Raw genomic sequence first — 18,273 nt, forward strand, 5'->3', positions numbered from 1 at the left:
ATATAATCACTGTCCTGGTAAGGCTGGCTTTATAGATGGTGCTACCAAGACTGCTTTCTCTCTATATTTCCTGGCTCCACTTTCTCCAAATTGGCTTCATTTTCATATGTACTTTTCTGTCATAGTGACAGGATGGCTGTCATAGACTCCACTCTTTCATTTAATGATGTGTAAATCCAGCAGGAAAAATTATGCCTCAGCCAGGAATTCCTGGGATTAGCACTGATTGGTCCTATTGTCTTGTTTTAAGTTCTATGTTTATCTCTGAACCAACCATTGTGGCCAGGGGAATGGAATGCATTGATTGGCATAGGCTTTGGTTAAATGCTCCAACCCTCGGACCCCGGGGAGAGAATTGGCTTCATCCAAATTCCATATATTTAGAGTGAGGGAGTGGTGGCTCTCCTAAAGCATATTTGGGGCCTTCTTACAAGAAAGGGAGTGAATACTAGGCAACAAAACCAACAAATGCCTATAACAACTTCTCTGATGTGACAGTGCCCTGGTATGTCTCCTACACTCTTTTCAGTCTTACTGACTGTATTGCCTCCTCAACTTGATCCTCAGGGCCCAGTTCCAGACCTTCTCCCCTTCCATGTCTATATTTACTCTCAAGGTAATTTTATTCAGGCCATTGCAAAAGCAGATCGGCATAGCCCAGGACATTTTGAGTCAACCTTGACTAACATGGTAGTTGAAACTGTAGGCATGGAATTTAATAAGAAAGAGTGTTGAATGGGAATTCTTGAAAGGAAGGATGATGTTGACATAAGTGTTTCTGAGAATGCAGAGCATCAAGCTAATCCTTATCCTTTGCTCCAAAGATAAGGGACAAGGTTGAAAAATATTTACAAATAGTTACCATAAATGCACAAAGAATAAAATGTATTAGTCAGGTGGGTTAAAAGTCCTCTTAAGGTTAAATCTCTATATACGTGCTCTTCTGCATGTGAAATTGAATTTCTGGCTGGTTTATTTGCTGGGAAGGTAAAGAAATCTCCTGGGATATTTTCCTTCTTTATTACAGAGGTTTATTGTAATCATCTATGGAATATAATCTTTAACCCGAGGCTATGGTTACTGCAGAGTTTGTTTTACATATTTGTTGTGGGGAATTGCATTTATTCACTGTGTGTCAATTATAAGAAATTGTATGTATTAGAATATGTCTGGGTAGGAGTATGGATTTATGCACCTAAGCTGTTGCATGCCAACCAGCGCTGTTAATGACCTCACTAACTTTATTCCATAACTCAATTTCTACATAAATTCATAAACCCAATTTCTAGTCAGAAGCCATTAGAACCCTTTTGTCTTGGCTTTCGTGTTACAGGTTTATTTGAAAAAAATAAATTTGTGACTCCACAAGAATAATTTCTAACCAGTATGTGAAGCTTGCTTTTTTCATGCCACCTATGTCTTGATAACCCCCTCATCTATACTCACAGCCCAATTCTGTCCCCTGAGCTCCAGACCTGTGTATCCAACTGCCCATTTGGCACCACCTGGATATTTATAGATTTTACCAACCTAATGTGGCCAAGAGTGAGCTCCTGGTTTCCTCTTTTTTTTTCCTTCCACCAAATCTGTCTCTCTGCTTAAGATTCTTCATAATTTCAGTAAATGGGACTGTTTCCCCATAGTCCACTCCCTGGCTTTTACTCAGTCCGGATTGTTCTGATGTTGAGTTTGGTTCTAGGACTCAAATCATAAGGCCGTTTCCCTGAAAACCTGTCTATTCTTTGAACATACCATGCTTGTTCATGACCCAGAGTCTCTGCGATTCCTGCCCCACTACTTGGAACACATTTACCATAGCTCTTTTCTCTACATGGCTGAATTCATCTTATCCTTCAGATCTTAGCTAAAATGTCATGTTCTCAGGGGGCTTTTTACTATCTAAAACAATTTGTGCTGTAATCCTTTACTATAGGACCTTGTTTACTTTATATGTATGTGTGTATGTGTGTGTGTATAAATATATATATATATTTTTTTAACAAAAATCTGTGTTTATTTATTATTTTGCTTGGTTTTTGTGTATCTCTCACTAAAATGTAAATTAATTGAGGTCAGGGACCTTGTCTGTCTTGTTCTTTATATCCTTGGGCCTAGCAGTGCCTTGCACATAGTACGTACTCAGTGGATCTTAGCTGAATGAGGGATGATCCTTTTTACTTTCTTAGAAGGGAGGGAGACAAGTGGCTTGCTCTGCTGAGGGTCATGTCACCTCTCCCACCCCAGCAGGATGGACTTTATTGCTGGATTCTTACAGATGATAATGGGCTAGCTTCTGAGACAGTGGTTGTTGGATGACTACCATCATGGATGGGCATAAAGAGAAGTAGCTTGAGCCTTCATTCTCCAAGGCCTTGACTCTGGGAGTGTTGGACTTCTCTCTGGCCCCTTCTCTTTAGCCTCCAATTTAGAACTCTAAACCAATTTAGAGCAATTTAGAGCAATCTTAATTTCACGCAAAGATCTTGTTACCTTTGATATGAGATGTGCATTCTTGAGAAGGATAAGTAAAAAGCACCAGGAGTAATCCCACAACCAACTTTTCACACAGCTCTTGGAAAGGAAGTTCTGTGCAATGTGGAAGTGAATACATAAAAGAAAAAACATGAATTATGGCTCATTCTCATCTTTAAAAATAGTGTATTGGGCTAGTCTCTCTAGTCACAATATTTTGAGTTGTTTATAGTAACTGACCAAACATTTTTGTTGTTTTTGCTTTTTTAAAAAAATATTAACTTATTTATTTTAGAGAGAGAGAGAGAGTGTGTGTGCACAAGCAGGGGGAAGGGCAGAGGCAGAGGGAGAGAATCTCAAGCAGACTCCCCACTGAGCATGGAGCCCGATGTGGGGCTTGATCTCAAGACCCTGAGATCATGACCTGAGCTGAAACCAAGAGTGAGATGTTCAACCTGCTGAGCCACCCAGGCACCCCTGTTGTTTTTGCTTTTTGTTGATAACTGTATCAGCCAGCTTTTATTAGATTATGCTACAACAACAAAGAACTCTAAAATCTTGCTGGTTTATAATAGCAAAGTCTTGTTTTTCACTCCCAATGTGTTAATTGTGAGTCAGGTTCAACTCTTCTTTGTGTCTCTTCTTCATCCTAGGATTCAGGCTGAAGGAGTAGTCCCAATCTGGGACATGCTTGTCTTATAGCAGAGAGAAAACCAGAGAGATAGAGGAAACATGAAATAGCTTTTAAAGCTTCTGCTTAGAAATAGCATGCTTCACTTCTAGTTACATGTCATTGGTCAGAGTAAGTCACACAGTCAAGTCTGTTACCAATAAGGTGGTTTAATCCTTTCGCAGAAAGGTGGAGCAAATGATTGAGAATGTTAATATAATCTTCCACAGGAATTTTCTACTGAAGACCTAAAATACTCTTGCTGAAAAGTTATGGCAATGTGAGATAAATGAAAATTTTAAAAAGAATGAATATTTTTAATTGTTATGATGTATTAGCATTATGTGCTAGTCACATAATGTAGGGAAAAGAGCATGAAATGGAGGATCTGGAGTCTTTGTATGCCAACAGTTAACTGTGTGAGCTTGGACAAGACATTTATTATTGCTGGGTTCCCATTTCTGTAAAACAAAGGGTTTAAATGAGATAATCTTCAAGTTCATTATAAATAAGAAATATCTATGCTCCTCTGATTCCAAGTACATGATGGGTGGTGGTCCAAGTGATGGCAGAATTGAGGGCTCAATTTGTGGGGCATCTTAGGGCTGTTTGAAAGCATTGCTCTGCACTTTGTAGGCAAGTGGGGAGATCTAAGACCTCCACCCTCAGCCAACTGTCAGGGGATGGATCCTGTACTTAATTTCTTCCAACCTGAAGCCTTGCCACTTGCCCACATGAGACTACTGTTCAGTTTAAAAGGATTTTTCATTCTCAGTTCACTTAGCCAGAGGGCAAGTTCTGACAAGGTGGCTGTTTGAGTATTGTCAATGAGTGATGATGAAAAAAAGCAACAAGCAGTAAGATGTGAATGGAAATCCTGACTCCAGCCTGGCCCTAAACTGTTAGTTTTTGGAAAGAAAAAATTAAGAAAAATGAAATCAAACTTTTAAAATCTCATCCATCTGCAACTAATTCTGTATAACTCTTTCTGTTGGATGAGCCTCAGGGGTTATGGGAAACTTGTCCAGTGAGAAGCTAACCTGACCCTGTCAAGATTTTTTTTTTTCTCTCAGTACACCTATTCCTGTTTTTTCTTGCTATTTAGGTCTAGTCGGAATATGTCTTAAATTAGAAACACTCAGCTCTTTTCAACCAGATTTTCAGCTTAGATCAGACCCTGCAGAGCTTCAGCCACTGAATTAAACACTTGACCAAGTTCTGGTTGACCTCTACATGTCCATTCATCTCCATATAAGTGATTTCATATATTGTCCAATATGTTTCCTGAAAATGGTGGCTTTGATTTATTCCCAATAGCTTAAACATATTGCTGTCATTGTTGTCACTATAGCAATTAGGATATTAGTTCAATTTGGTGGACTACTTTCCTCTAATGTGTTAAAACATTTTACAAAGATATTGTCCCTCGGGGATGCTCTCCTACATGAGCATCAGGAGATAGGTAAACACAAAGATATTCACTGCAATATTGTTTGTGATCAGAAAAAAAACGAATGCCCAAATATCAATAGAATTGATGAATATATTGTACTATAATTATACAATATTCATGCAGCAATTAAAGTGAATGAGCTAGAACTATTTGTATCAATATGAATATATCTCAAAAACATGTTGGGTGAAAAAAAAGCAAGTTTCAGGATTATACATACAGTATGAAACCATTTACTTAAAGTTCAAAAACATAATACAAGACTGCATATTATATATAGATACACATTTATAATAAAACTAAAAATAAAATGTAGGATAAGGATACACAAGAATTTTGGAATAATGGTTACCTCTGGGGAAGGAGGGGAAGACAGACACAGGGGGAGTAGTTTCTGTCTGTAATGTTTTATTTCTCAAAAAACAAAAACCCCAATATTGTAGGCTGTTAACCTTGGCTAAATCCTGCTGGTGAGCATGAGGTTATTCATTACTGTTTCTTTATGCTTTTTGGCATGTGGGAAATATTTAATAATAAAACAGTTCATCCCCCTTCCCCATTATCTCCCTTTTCATCCTACCGACCTCCAAGCAATCTAATAGCATTGTATGCAGAAAAACAACTTCTAGAAGTCGGGGTTTACTTCATGTGGTTGGGAGAAGGTGACCTCTTCTTTCTATTAAATTTAAAAACATTACCTCAAACTCAGATTCCAGATTGGTTTTGAGAAAGAGCTGGACAATCAGGGCCTTTTTGTTCACAGTGATTTGTTTCACATATCCCAGAGACTCTTCCCCCACTTCTGCCTCCTGCATGCTCAAAATTCTCTAATGGCCTCCTGTTGTCCTCAGAATGAAGCCCCAGGCAGCCTGCAGCCCTGCAGCTTCCAGCCCCAGGCTTCTCCCCTGACTGTTGGACTTCTGACTTCTCCTATCACAGTCCCTGTTCTCCCTGTCCAGGGTCTTCACAGGTCAGCAGCTCTGCCTGGCTTACTGTTATCCCTCATCTCCCTTCAGCTTTAAGCTCTAGGTGCTTCTTTAAGGTCAGCCCTGACCCCTTCTCTGGGGTCTGTGTTGGTCTCATTCTCTGCTCAATCTCCACAGTTCCTAGGACACATGATCAATACATATTTATTAACTCTCACTAACCTGAAATTAGAATTGTAGAGATTAAATGAATAAGGTTGCACCCTAACACCTACTTATCCCTCTTTATGAATGGTGATATGTCTATTTATTCTTGCTTCATTTTTGCTATCATAAGACAATAATAGGTATAAAGTTAATTATCTTACCAGACTAATGGAAATTCCTACCATGGGTTTTGGACATATCTAAATTTAATATTACTTAGTATTTAGTAAGTGACACATAATATAAAGGGAATCATGAAATAAGTGCTAGTCATTATTTTTAAGTCAGGTACCTGTAAAACAGATGATCTGTGCTCCAATTTAGGAGCATATATGGGTAATAAAAAAATCCTTAGAATTTCTCTTGAGTTTAATATCAGTAGTGGCAAGCACTATGCACAGGAAAAAAGTCACTGAAACACATTCTAGGAAAGTAGAAGTCTATCTGAAGCAGACTTTTTTTTTTTTAAAGATTTTATTTATTTATTTGACAGAGAGAGTCACAAGCAGGGGGAGGGGAGAGGGAGAAGCAGGCTTCCCACAGAGCAGGGAGCCCAATGTAGGGCTCGATCCCAGGACCCTGAGATCATGACCTGAGCTGAAGGCAGACGCTTAATGACTGAGCCACCCAGGCGCCCTGAAGCAGACTTGTTTTAAACCGAAGAGCTTGATTACTAAAGTAGGATCATTTTTTTTTTTTAAGATTTTATTTATTTATTTGACAGAGAGAGACACAGCGAGAGAGGGAACACAAGCAGGGGGAGTGGGAGAGGGAGAAGCAGTCTTCCCACTGAGCAGGGAGCCGGATGTGGGGTTGATCTCAGGACTCTGGGAACATGACCCAAGCCGAAGGCAGATGCTTAACGACTGAGCCACCCAGGCATCCCAGGATCATTCTTTGATAGTTTTCTTATATCAGGTAGTTCCTTGGGAAGGATTCACAGGGTGGTGTTAGAAACAAAATCTTCTGAGCTTACTAGTGCAAGTGAAAATTTATATAGCATCTCTCTTGCTTTTGTGTAAGGGATTGAAAGTCTGCAAATCTTAGTAGGGTATGTCTAATAACATGTTAATAACTCACAAATTGCCAGCTTTGGACTACAGACCTTGACTGAAAGGTCTTCATAAATTATACATGTCTGACAAATAGGTGATACATTTTTTAAATCACATAAGCTCCTCAGAATGAAGTCTGCTCTGTGGAGATAATTAAAGAAAATCAATGTATGTTGATTGATAGATATTTGACTTGAAAACACATTCTCCACGCTGCCTCAGACAATGGGGCGCCCGAGCTTTAAGACTGTTCTCTGAAGATGGTATGAGGAGTGCGGTGGAAGGCTTGAGTGTGCTGGGTGTAGTGTTTATTACTCTACATGGCAGTTCTCACCTCAGTGCTGGCCCTGACCCTAACTCCCCACACTGCTGAGGGCAGCTGATTGGACCTCTCTCTGCCTCCTTCCCCGAGTGAAAGAGTAGGACTCTCTGGTTTAGTCTCACTGGGACGGTGGGAGGCTTAATTCATCAATGTTGTTAAAGTGCTAGGAAGATAAGAAGTGCTGTGTCTACTCTAAGCAACATTATTGATTCAATTTTTTCCTTGTGGTTAATATAAAATCCTCCACATATCAGATAATGGCTCAGCATTGCACATACAGCCAAGAATTGCTGGCAGAAGAGATGTGGCCTTTGTTTTCCCTTAGGAAAATTGATGTCTGTAAAATGCCTTCAGTTTCTCTGAAAAAACATTATTACATGATTTAAACTGATTATATATTGTTATTGTATTTTTATTTGCCTATCAGAGTATTTTCTGCTTGTTTGTTTGGTTTGGTTTGCTTTTTAGTAACTGTCTATAGTAATGTTGTGCCCAGTAAATGCTTTACATTATGGAAGGTCTAGATTGGTAAATTTTGTTTATCCATTCTGGATTATCCTGTTCATCAAATAATAGGGGGACATGGATGTGTGTGTACTTGCACAAATACATATATATATATATATATATATAATATATAGACTGTATAATATATATTGAATATATATAATATATATGTGTGGTATATGTATAGACATATATGTATATATAAATATAAAATCTAAATTGCTTTATCCATAGTGCACAATCCTGTTCATTAAATAATAGGGATAAATAAATATATATATCATGTTAATATGCTTATCTATGTCTGCACTATTATTCTACTGAAATAGTAAATATGATAAGTAACTAATTATGACATTTAGGTAATTCACCATTCTTGAAAAGATTTAGGAATTGCACTCCTAAAATTACTTCCCACAAGGTATTTTTAAAATCATATGGGAGATCTAGGCCAGTTACTTTACCATTATCTTAAAAACCCCCTTAAATATAATAATACTGGATCCTCTAGCTTATTATTTATCAGACTTGGTTCTGGATTGCTTTTTCATGCTTCCAAACTCCAAATAGACCCTTGGAAGATGGAAAATTCAACATAATTGGTTATTGTGAAACAAAAGTGCAGGGGGCTATAAAGATTGCATTGAAGATAAAGACTCTCCTTTGGGTACATGGGATCTGGTTTGTTTGTTAAAAAATATTCTGTTTCTACTGGTATTATGATTATGGTTCTTAAAAAGTTTTTATCTTCCCATGATACCTACTGGAAAAAGAAATTAGTTTCATTATCATATGGTCACACTATTTGTGTGTAGCTCAGCTGTGAAAGTAGAGTCTACCAAGGTTTTACGAATTTGCCTGTTTCATTTGTTATTCATCAATTTATTTCCTACATCATTTATTGGATGCTTGATATGTACTAGATGCCATGAAATGCATTGGAGAGAAGATATTCTTTACTCTTAAGGAAGTTGTGATCTAGTTGAGTCAAAGAAAATGCTCTAGAGGCAAGAGAAGATATAAATTACGATGGACAGAGGCTGGTAGTTGTCCCCCAACATCTATTCTCTTCTTTTTCAGTAACAGAATCCCTAGTTTTTAGCTGGCACATGGCCGCCCAGAGTAAAGATGCATCTCTGAGCCTCCCTTGCAGCTAAATGTGACCTGTGCTAAGTCTGGACAATGCTGTGTAAGAGGAACTGTTCTGTGGCAGCTACTGAGACCCTTATTTTCCTCTGTGTCCCCTTTGGCCCTTCTTTTTCATGTCTTCTTCTTGCTCACTGGATGTGGATGTAACTGCTGGAGCTCCTGTGATCATATTGGACCCTGCAGTTGAGGACCTTACCTAGGAATGGAGGAGTGAATTCTGGAAGGAGCCTGGGACCCCGTGTTTATGGGACTGCCTTGGGCAGCCTACCTCTGGGCTTCTATGTGAGAGAGCAATAAACTGCCATCCGTCTGTTATTTTAGGTATCTGATACTTCAGCCAAATATAATCTTGGCAGGCACATTCTGCAAAGTGTACATTTTAAGTGTGGAGAGGACAATATGCAGAGCAGTGATCAGAATGGGGAACAGCCACGGGGGAGGGCTTCTTGGAAGCATTTTGCTATCCCTGCCCCAACACTTCTCTTACCTATTATTTCTTTCATCTCACCATTTCTTGAATTTGACAACACTTTCTCTCTTCCTTACCTTTGCTCATGCTGTTCCTTCTTGCAATGCTTTCTCTAAGCATCTTCCTGCCTGTCGAGTTCATTATATAATTATATTAAATTAAATAATCCCCATAAGCACTGAACACAGTTAATTAAACTGTGTAAAACAGTCGGTACATTTAGCTGTTATCCTCATTGTTATTACTGGCCAGCTCAAATTTTGCCTGTTTTCTAAAACCTCTCTTGAACACTCTCCCCCTTCCCTCAGAAAGAACTGTCCCCTCTATATCCTATAACCTGGCACTAAACAATACTCAGGGAACTGAACTGTTTGGGGAAGTGACTGGCTAGTTAGTTGTGTAGCTACCTCTCAGGAAGAATGGAGAGGCAGGAGGAATGTGGCCTTCCAGCATTCCTTCTTTGGTTCCTGGCTGCTTCTTTGACACTGTGTCCCCTCCCTATCCCCAGGCTGCTGTTTCCATAGCCACTTCTCAGAAGGAAGGCCAGAGCAACTCCTGGATCCTGAGCTTTCCCAGCATGAGTTCTCATCTTTGCTGTTTGGGGTCAGGAGAGCCCCAGCAAACAGATTATAGTGTGGGTCTGGGGACAGGCAAGGTGTGTTTGTAAGATTACCCCACCTCTTTTTTTTTTGATAATTACAGGACTGGCATTGTAAGACCAACTTTACAACCCTGTTGTGCTGCTCTTTGGTTTCCAGGTGTTTCTGCTATGGGATTGCTGTGCCGGCATGCCCCACACATGGCGCTTACTCTTAGACACACCACACTCAGCTCTGCTCAGGTGTCCTCCCCGCACTTTCCTCCCTCCACCCTGTTCAGTTGCTGTCCTGATGGGCCAGGACATGGTCACATAGGTGGCTGTGCAGCCGACCATGCGTGGTACAAGCAGGCACTATTCTGGCGTCTCAACTGGGCTAGCATGGAGATTGCTTGCCATGTCTTTGGGAGTCGAAACACACCAAAAAAACCCCAAAAAACAAAAAAACAACCAAAACCAAAAAAACTCCCATCAGGAATAATGAAGGCCTTGTCACTCACAGAATGAGGTGGATTTCACTCCAGATGGTGGTCTTTAGAAAAAGAAACTGGTACTGTCAGATTTGAGGTTTTCAGTCACTGAAAAGGAAGGATTGATTTTGAGAATCATTTCCACAGTCCCTCCCCTAGTCCTTGGTCTTGTCTCTGTTTAGAGAACTGAGTGAAGATGTCTGTTCAGCTTTCTCCCATTGGTGCTGACATACCTATGCTGGCTGGATTTTTGTACCATGTTCCATAGTGGCATGTCTCACTTTCCTGAGCCCGGCATACACAGGATGATATTTCATTGTAACTGCCTATTTCATTGAGGCCTTTTTAATCTTACTTGCTTTACCCAGTAGGGCAAATTCTTCCTTATTTAAAAGTTTTCTCCTGATAATAGGTGATTATAATATTTTCTTCATCTAAGCCTATCCACTTGTGTTTCCCGAAGAGTTCTCCAGGTGAATATTGGCTATCTTTTCTCTTTTTTTTAATAAAGAGGTTGGGAAGATTGAGCTCTAATATTTTTTCAGTGCTATTGTTCTTTGAGTCTACATTGAGATTAGTTAAGGACATATTTTTAAAAATACAGTTAGACCAGGATATGTAGATATACATACGTATATATGCATATTATTATAACTTGCATTTAGTAAACAATACCAGTTGAAAAGTAGAATTGAAAGTGTTTCTGGAATTGTTTAGAACATATGCTTAAAAAAAATTTCAGCAGTAAAAAAAAATTCCTTAGCATAGTGTGTAAGGAACCACCTACTAGCTGAAATGTAAACTAAGGGTATCTGATATCTTATTATATATATATATATATATATATATATTTTTTTTTTTTTTTTTTTCCAAACCTAGGTTAAGTAGGGCTTACAGAGCGGGGGGCAAATCTGGCCTCCAAATACTTGGGAAAATGCTTTTGAGTTTCATTGCTTAGATCTTAACAACCGTGCACAGAAATCTCATGATCTTCTAAGCAGCTCTGCTGGCTCATCAGGGCAGATACGCACACAGAACCCTTGCGTCTCATACTTACTGAGACGTCTAAGATTAGGGGAACTAATCATTTCCGTTTCCGAGAGAAGGCCCCCCCTCCCCGCAGTGGGAACCAGGCGGCGGACAGTCAGTCCTCCCGGCGGCCCTCGCGGACTGTGCCCGGTGCGGGGCATTGTGGGAGTGAGGAGGCAGCAGCCCGCGCAGCTCGCGCTCGGCGCCCAGGCGCGACGATGCACGAGGAACAGGGTGGAGAACACCGCCGCCTCACAGCGGGGCGGCGGCAGTCGCAGTTGCGTTGGAGGAGGAGGTTCATGGCTGTAGCACTTCTGTGGGCCTGTCGCTCCGGGAGGCATCCTCCGGGACGGAAAGGCAGGTAATTAAGATCCTAGTCACAAATAAGGGGTCCTGGGAGAGCAGATGTGGTGTTGGGGTCAGTGTGGAGTGAGTGTGGTCTCCTCAGAAACGCTTCTCTGTTGGATTCCAGAGTATCCCCATTTGCAGTGAAATGTGGAGAGCAAGAGTTGAGCCGGCCCAATTTAGTTTTGCCTGAACAGGCATAACCGTTGAAGGTGATTGCATTCGCGCGGCCAGTGTGCCATCCTTCGGGCCTGAATGAGACCCGGAATGAGACCCGAATCTCAGGGGTTGAGGGGAAGGCTGGGAAATGCAGAAAAGCTCTTAGTTCTTCATTAGGAAGCCAGGTGGCTGAGGGGCGTGTTTGCAGCGTCATCGGTTTGTCGTCCTGCTCCAAAATCCGGGGACCTATAGGCAGGAGGTAATGGTACTACACCGATCGGGGCCAAAGACAAACACTGGTAAACTTTCTGAGAGAATTAGGAAAACTAGCATTTTGGTCAGTCTTCTGAACACTCCTGCAAGGGAGTTGTTACCTCTAGTTTACAGGCTGGTTATCTTTGTTTGTTTTGGTGTGACGTTAGAAAATGCCTAAAAAATAGCCTTCCCACTGTGATTTTCTTTTTTTCCACTTGTCTCCTGGGTTGGAACAATAATGCTAGCAAAATGGCAGCTCTAGAATGGCGAGTGGCCCACAGACTTGTTTTTTATTTGGCTTGCAGAGGATTTAACATTTTGGGGGGAATTAGTTCCTAATTAGTAAGCGGGAAATTTCACATAAAAATGATTTCCAACTTCTCCTGAAAAGTCAGTTTCATTTGATGACAAACGAAACGATGTCTCATTTTTTTTTTTTTAAAGATTTTATTTATTTATTTGACAGAGTCACAGCGAGAGAGGGAACACAAGCAGGGGGAGTGGGAGAGGGTGAAGCAGGCTTCCCGCTAAGCAGGGAGCCGATGCGGGGCTCGATCCCAGGACCCTGAGACCATGACCTGAGCTGAAGGCAGACGCTTAACGACTGAGCCACCCAGGCACCCAACGATGTCTCATTTGATGACAGTCAGCTAGTACTGGGTAATGACTGCCTCTCTTAGCTGAGGCGTTTGCTCACCAGTTCAGCATGGCCCACATTTGTCTAGTTTTGTTCATTATCTGTTCAGCCTCAGAAGGCATTTCCGTTTGAGACCCTTGACACAGCCGCCCCCCTAGCTGTGTATATGTGTGTGTGTATATATATATATATATATATATATATATATATATATACATACATATATATTTATTTATTTAAAAAGCCTTTTTAGAAATCACTCCTTTCCACCTGACCATGACCTGTTGAAGTGGGGATTATTTTTGCCCCTCTTTTGCAGATGAGCCCTAGAGAAGGGCCAGAGCACCTGCCCCGGGTCTTAGTCACTCAGCCCAGCAGGGCATCAGGAACCTTTTAAAATTTTTTTAAAATTTAAAACTAAAAAAATTTTTTATCTGCATTGTGCATGGCCACAATTTTAAGCTTGAATGTTTCTGTATACAGAAATGTATGTAATTTCTATGTATTTATATATATGTAAAATGTATTTACATATATGTTATATATATGTAAATGTCTATAGTCACAGCGTAGCACACAAATATCAGGATTATTACTCACATTCACCCTATCTATGCCATTAAGGGACCCCAAGGCAGAAAATTTCCCAGGACTACTTACACCTGTAAATTTCTCAATTTAAACTTTTGGCATCCTTAACTATTAAATGTTAAAAACAAATACACTTTTAGTATCAAAATAGGCCTTGGCACTTCTATATTCAGAAATTTGCAAACCACCATCATCTTTTAAACCATATCCACCTACTATTCCATTCTTAAAATTTTAAAATTTAAATTGACTCAATTTAAATTTTTGAATTTTAAAATTTTAAGAATAGCCACATCTTAAATAATAAAGATATGAAGTTGGTTTGCTAGTTGTGTTTTTTAAATGTCAATGAAAATAAATATATAACTACTAATTTCATTTGAAGGTTCATTTATGTATTATCTAAAATCATGGCACATTTGCTGTTTGGGAAACTCTGCTTCTGATGGAAAAATCATGCAAATTGTAGCTCTTTATGTCTGTGTCACCAGTGAGTTTCCTTGGCTTAGTGTTGGAAATGTATAATGTATAATACAACAGTCATGAAACAAAATCATTGGAGGACTTGGCAACATCTGTGTAGTTCTCACAATCTGTCAGGTCTTCCTAGGATTTTATGTGGTGATGGGAGAAACTGGTGCCTTGGTGGATATGGGATGTGATGGGCACATATAATGACCTATGTCCTTATGGTGATCCTGCCCCAAGGCTGAGGACCTGCATTCTTCACCTGGCTTTGTGGAAAAATCTAAGTTCATCCCTGGTTGGTAACCTCCATCTATAAGAACTCACAATAGGAACTGTCATATGAATATTTATTTTCTCTAATCCAAAACGTTAACTTGGTTTAAGATATGGTAGGAAAATATTCTTCATGTCTTGAACATTGAATTTAATTGTACTTTAGAGTTGTAGCAGTAATTCATTTATTTTATCTTTAGACTTTGAGCCTTTTGAACTCAATTAAGCAAATTTATGCACATCATAAGCTAGTTATTAATTTAAACAAAAGGTCCTGATCTTTTTTTAAATAGATTTCAAGTACTGAAGATAAAGTGAGAAAATTTTTATGTATTTATTTAAAAATATCTGAGTACTGAAAGCAACACTAAAACCAACAGGAATTCTTGTGGTTAAGGTGCCAGAAATTCACATTGCTTGAATCCCAGTGTCTTCCCAAGCACTGACTTTATTTTATTTTTTTAAAGATTTTATTTATTTGACAGAGAGAGAGAGAGCACAAGTAGGCAGAGCGGCAGACAGAAGGAGAGGGAGAAGCAGGCTCTCCGCTGAGCAGGGAGCCCGATGTGGGACTCGATCCCAGGATCCTGGGATCATGACCTGAGCCGAAGGTAGACGCGTAACCATCTGAGACACCCAGGCACCCCTTAAAGATTTTATTTATTTATTTGACAGAGAGGGAGACAGCGAGAGAGGGAACACAAGCAGGGGGAGTGGGAGAGGGAGAAGCAGGCTTCCCGCTGAGCAGGGAGCCCAATGAGGGCCTTGATCCCAAGACGCTGGAATCATGACCTGAGCCGAAGGCAGGATAATAAAGAGTTTGGGAGATGACCTTTGGGCAACTTGCAAAGAAGAAGGCTCTGATAGCGCAGCCTATATATATAGATTTATATAATCAGCTCAGTCTTTTGAAGACCAACAAAGCAATCACCATGTGACGTTTCTTAATACAGTTTTTGAAAAGCTTATAATGTTCTTTAAATATGTTTATCCATTATAATAGCCGCTGTAGTCTTCTGAAAAATAATTCATAATTTGTAATTTGGGAGTGATTATATTTTTTAAATGTATGCATTCAGTCTAGAATATCTCAGAGGATATGCTGCACATATAAATACCAGGCTGCAGACAGGGCTTGGATTAATAGACCATGGAGGGCTATTTTTATGCAAAGTTTAAGGGCATATTATTATTATTCCTAAACTGTATTAATAATAATATCCTACACATGTCCAGCATGCGTATGACATTTTACTGTTCTACAGAGTGCTGTTGCATATGTCATCTCATTTGTTCCTCACGGCAAGCCTGGGAAGAAAGTTAGGATGTTTTCAAATGTTGACACTGAAATCCTTTGCTGGAGATAAATTCCTAGTATTTATAGAAACACAAGCATTTTTTTTACTGTATTTTTGACCGATGTCATAGCAATTACTTAGATTGGTTCTGGACATGTTAGTCTCCAGGGAGAGATGGTATTTCATCATTTCTTCTGCCTGGTAGGAAAAAAAAAAGCAAAATATTTGTGTGCTTTTTTGGAGGAAAAACTGCAAGATTAAGGGATCCACTTCCACTTCACAGCAATTAACAGAAAACCCTTGGATTCCCTGTCGAGCACTTCTCTATATCCTTCTTGTTTAAAAACACTTTTCTATATCCCTCTTGTGTCAAACATGGTAAAATCTGGAGAATCAAGTAAGCACGTAGAGATTGTCAGAGGAAACAAACTATTTTGTTATTATAGTCAATAGTGATTAAATTTAGACTTATGTATTGTTTATGTAATATTTTGGGCTTTCCTGTTTTACCAACAGCAACAAGGGAACTCAGAGACAACAAGCTGCATGCGTATTGATAGCCAGACTGGAATAGTGAACCCAGGACTCTGGTTTCCTAGAATCTGTGCTGAGAAATACTTAAATAGTTTATCATAATGATTATTTCTACAGGATACAACTCTAGGATTAAATGATAATTTTATTTGACTTACATAAAGGGGAATTATTACAGCAGTTACTTTTAAAGAGCTCCCTGGGTTTGCAGGGAGTATCTGAATTAACAGAAAATTGAGCACCGTTACTTATTAATGGGGTCCAGCTGATTTATTGGTGGTATATCTGGCAATTAGCCATTCTGCATAGTGTCTTTTGTTTGGCCATTACTTTTTCACTATTGAGTGCAAGCTCAGAGATGAGCACCTTGAACCAATGGGGAAGTCCGGCCTGTCAACCTAATAGGGCCTTGCATCATCTTAATGGTGAATTATGATGTGTCTTGAAGGATATTTGGACACACTTAATATCTTTTGGATGACAGCCATTGGAGGCAGAAGTGAAAGTACATGTTGTCATTGAACCACTAAAAATCTTTATTCAGTCACTAGATAGCCATTATATTATATGAATCTCTTTGGACATTTTTTTTTTTTTTAATTATACACTTGCTTTTGGCTTTTGTGGCATTTATAGAATGAATTGCTGTGAGTGAACTGTAGCACAGCAAGTTATGGCCAATAGTATTTATTTGCAAGAGTCACTTTGGGGTGCCTAATTTGTCCTCAGGAGAAATATCTTTTGCTCAGCCTGCAAAATGTTGTAATAAAAATTGATGATTGATGTTGATTATAAGATTAAATGGCTGGGCCACAGTGGCCAATGTCATAAATTAAAGCAGCCCAAAGTTGTGATTGGCCACTAGAGAAGGTTCTAAGTGGGAGTGTTTTTTTAATGAGTCACTATATTTCAAGTCTTTATAGTATTGACTCCTAAAGTTTATTGAAACTGTATTTAAAACATCATTCTACAGTATTTTAAATAAGTTTCTAGTACAGTTTTGTTTTGCTTACCTAAGCATGCAGTAGTGGAAGAAAATAGATGAAAATGTTCTTGTGATAGGGAAAACAATTTAAAAGATGGTTAGCATAATGGTGATTGTTCAGCAAAAAACTTGATCTTCTCAATTCATATTTTGTTTTTTCCTTTTTTTGTGTCATGAAGAATGCTCTTTGGACATCAAAAGGAAGAGTGGACAGTGATAAAAGTTTTGAGGGGCTGGAGATGGGAGGTGGTGTTATAACAACACCTCTGGCTTTTTAAAAGTGGTTGTGTTATATTCAGGGTCATAGAAGAACTTCCCTATGAATTTTTTAATTGATGCTCATAATTGCCGAGGAATTATTCTGCTCCTAGCTGTAGATAAGAGAAGTCTGGTAGTCATAGTTGACCCGGACTTCAGAAAGGCAAGAGACAATGCTTTTTCTGATAGCTTCTGTCAGTTTATATATTCTGAAAACACTTATTTATCCCTTACTGTCTTAGTTTATTTGGGCTACCTATAACAAAAATACCACAGACTGGGTGGCTTATAAACAACTGAAACTTACTTGCCACAGTTCTAAGAAGTTATGGCACTGGCATATTTGGTTATCTGGTGAGAGTTGTCTTCCTGGTTCATAGATGGTTGTCTTCTTGTTGTGTCTTAACAGGGTGAAAGAGGAGAGGTAGCTCTCTGGGGTCTTTCTTATAAGGGCCTAATCTCATTCATGAAGCCTTTACCCTCATGACCTAATCACCTTCTAAAAGCCCCATGTCCTAATACCATCACATTGAGGACTAGCCTTCAACATAGGATTTTATTTGGGAGGGATACAACATTCAGTCCATAGCACTTAGTGTATGTGAATCACAGAGGATTCAATATGAATGTGATATGCTGTCAAAGAATATGCAGCGTGAGTGGGAGATAATACATAAATAAATGTGATATCAAACAGGGGTTGGCAAATTATGGTCCATGAACCAAATCCATCCTCCCACCTGTTTTTGGAAATAAAATTATTGGAACACAGTCATTCCATTGATTTAGATATTGTCTGTGGTTGTTTTCATGGTAAAATGGAAGAGTTTAATAGTTGGAACAGAAACTACCCAGCCCTTTATTGAAAGTCTGCTGACCTCAATATAGAGCAAAATTGCTGTTAGGAATCATAGTCAAAATGCTACGGAAACATGGAACCAATTAATTGTGGTGGTGGGGAGGTACATTTGGGAAGTCTTCAAAAGATGGGAGCAGTTGAGTTGGACCTTAACGATAGGATGAAAATTCCTAGAAGGCCATAACCCCTTCCCTCTCTTTTCTCTTTCTTCGTGCTCCAGCCTCCTTATTGTTCTCTGTCTCTATCTCTATGTCTATCTCTCTATCATTTTGTTAAAGTTGCCT

Source organism: Mirounga leonina, unplaced genomic scaffold, assembly GCF_011800145.1.
Source record: "Mirounga leonina isolate KUSES-001 unplaced genomic scaffold, KU_Mleo_1.0 Mir_115, whole genome shotgun sequence".
NCBI classification, from domain to species: domain Eukaryota; kingdom Metazoa; phylum Chordata; class Mammalia; order Carnivora; family Phocidae; genus Mirounga; species Mirounga leonina.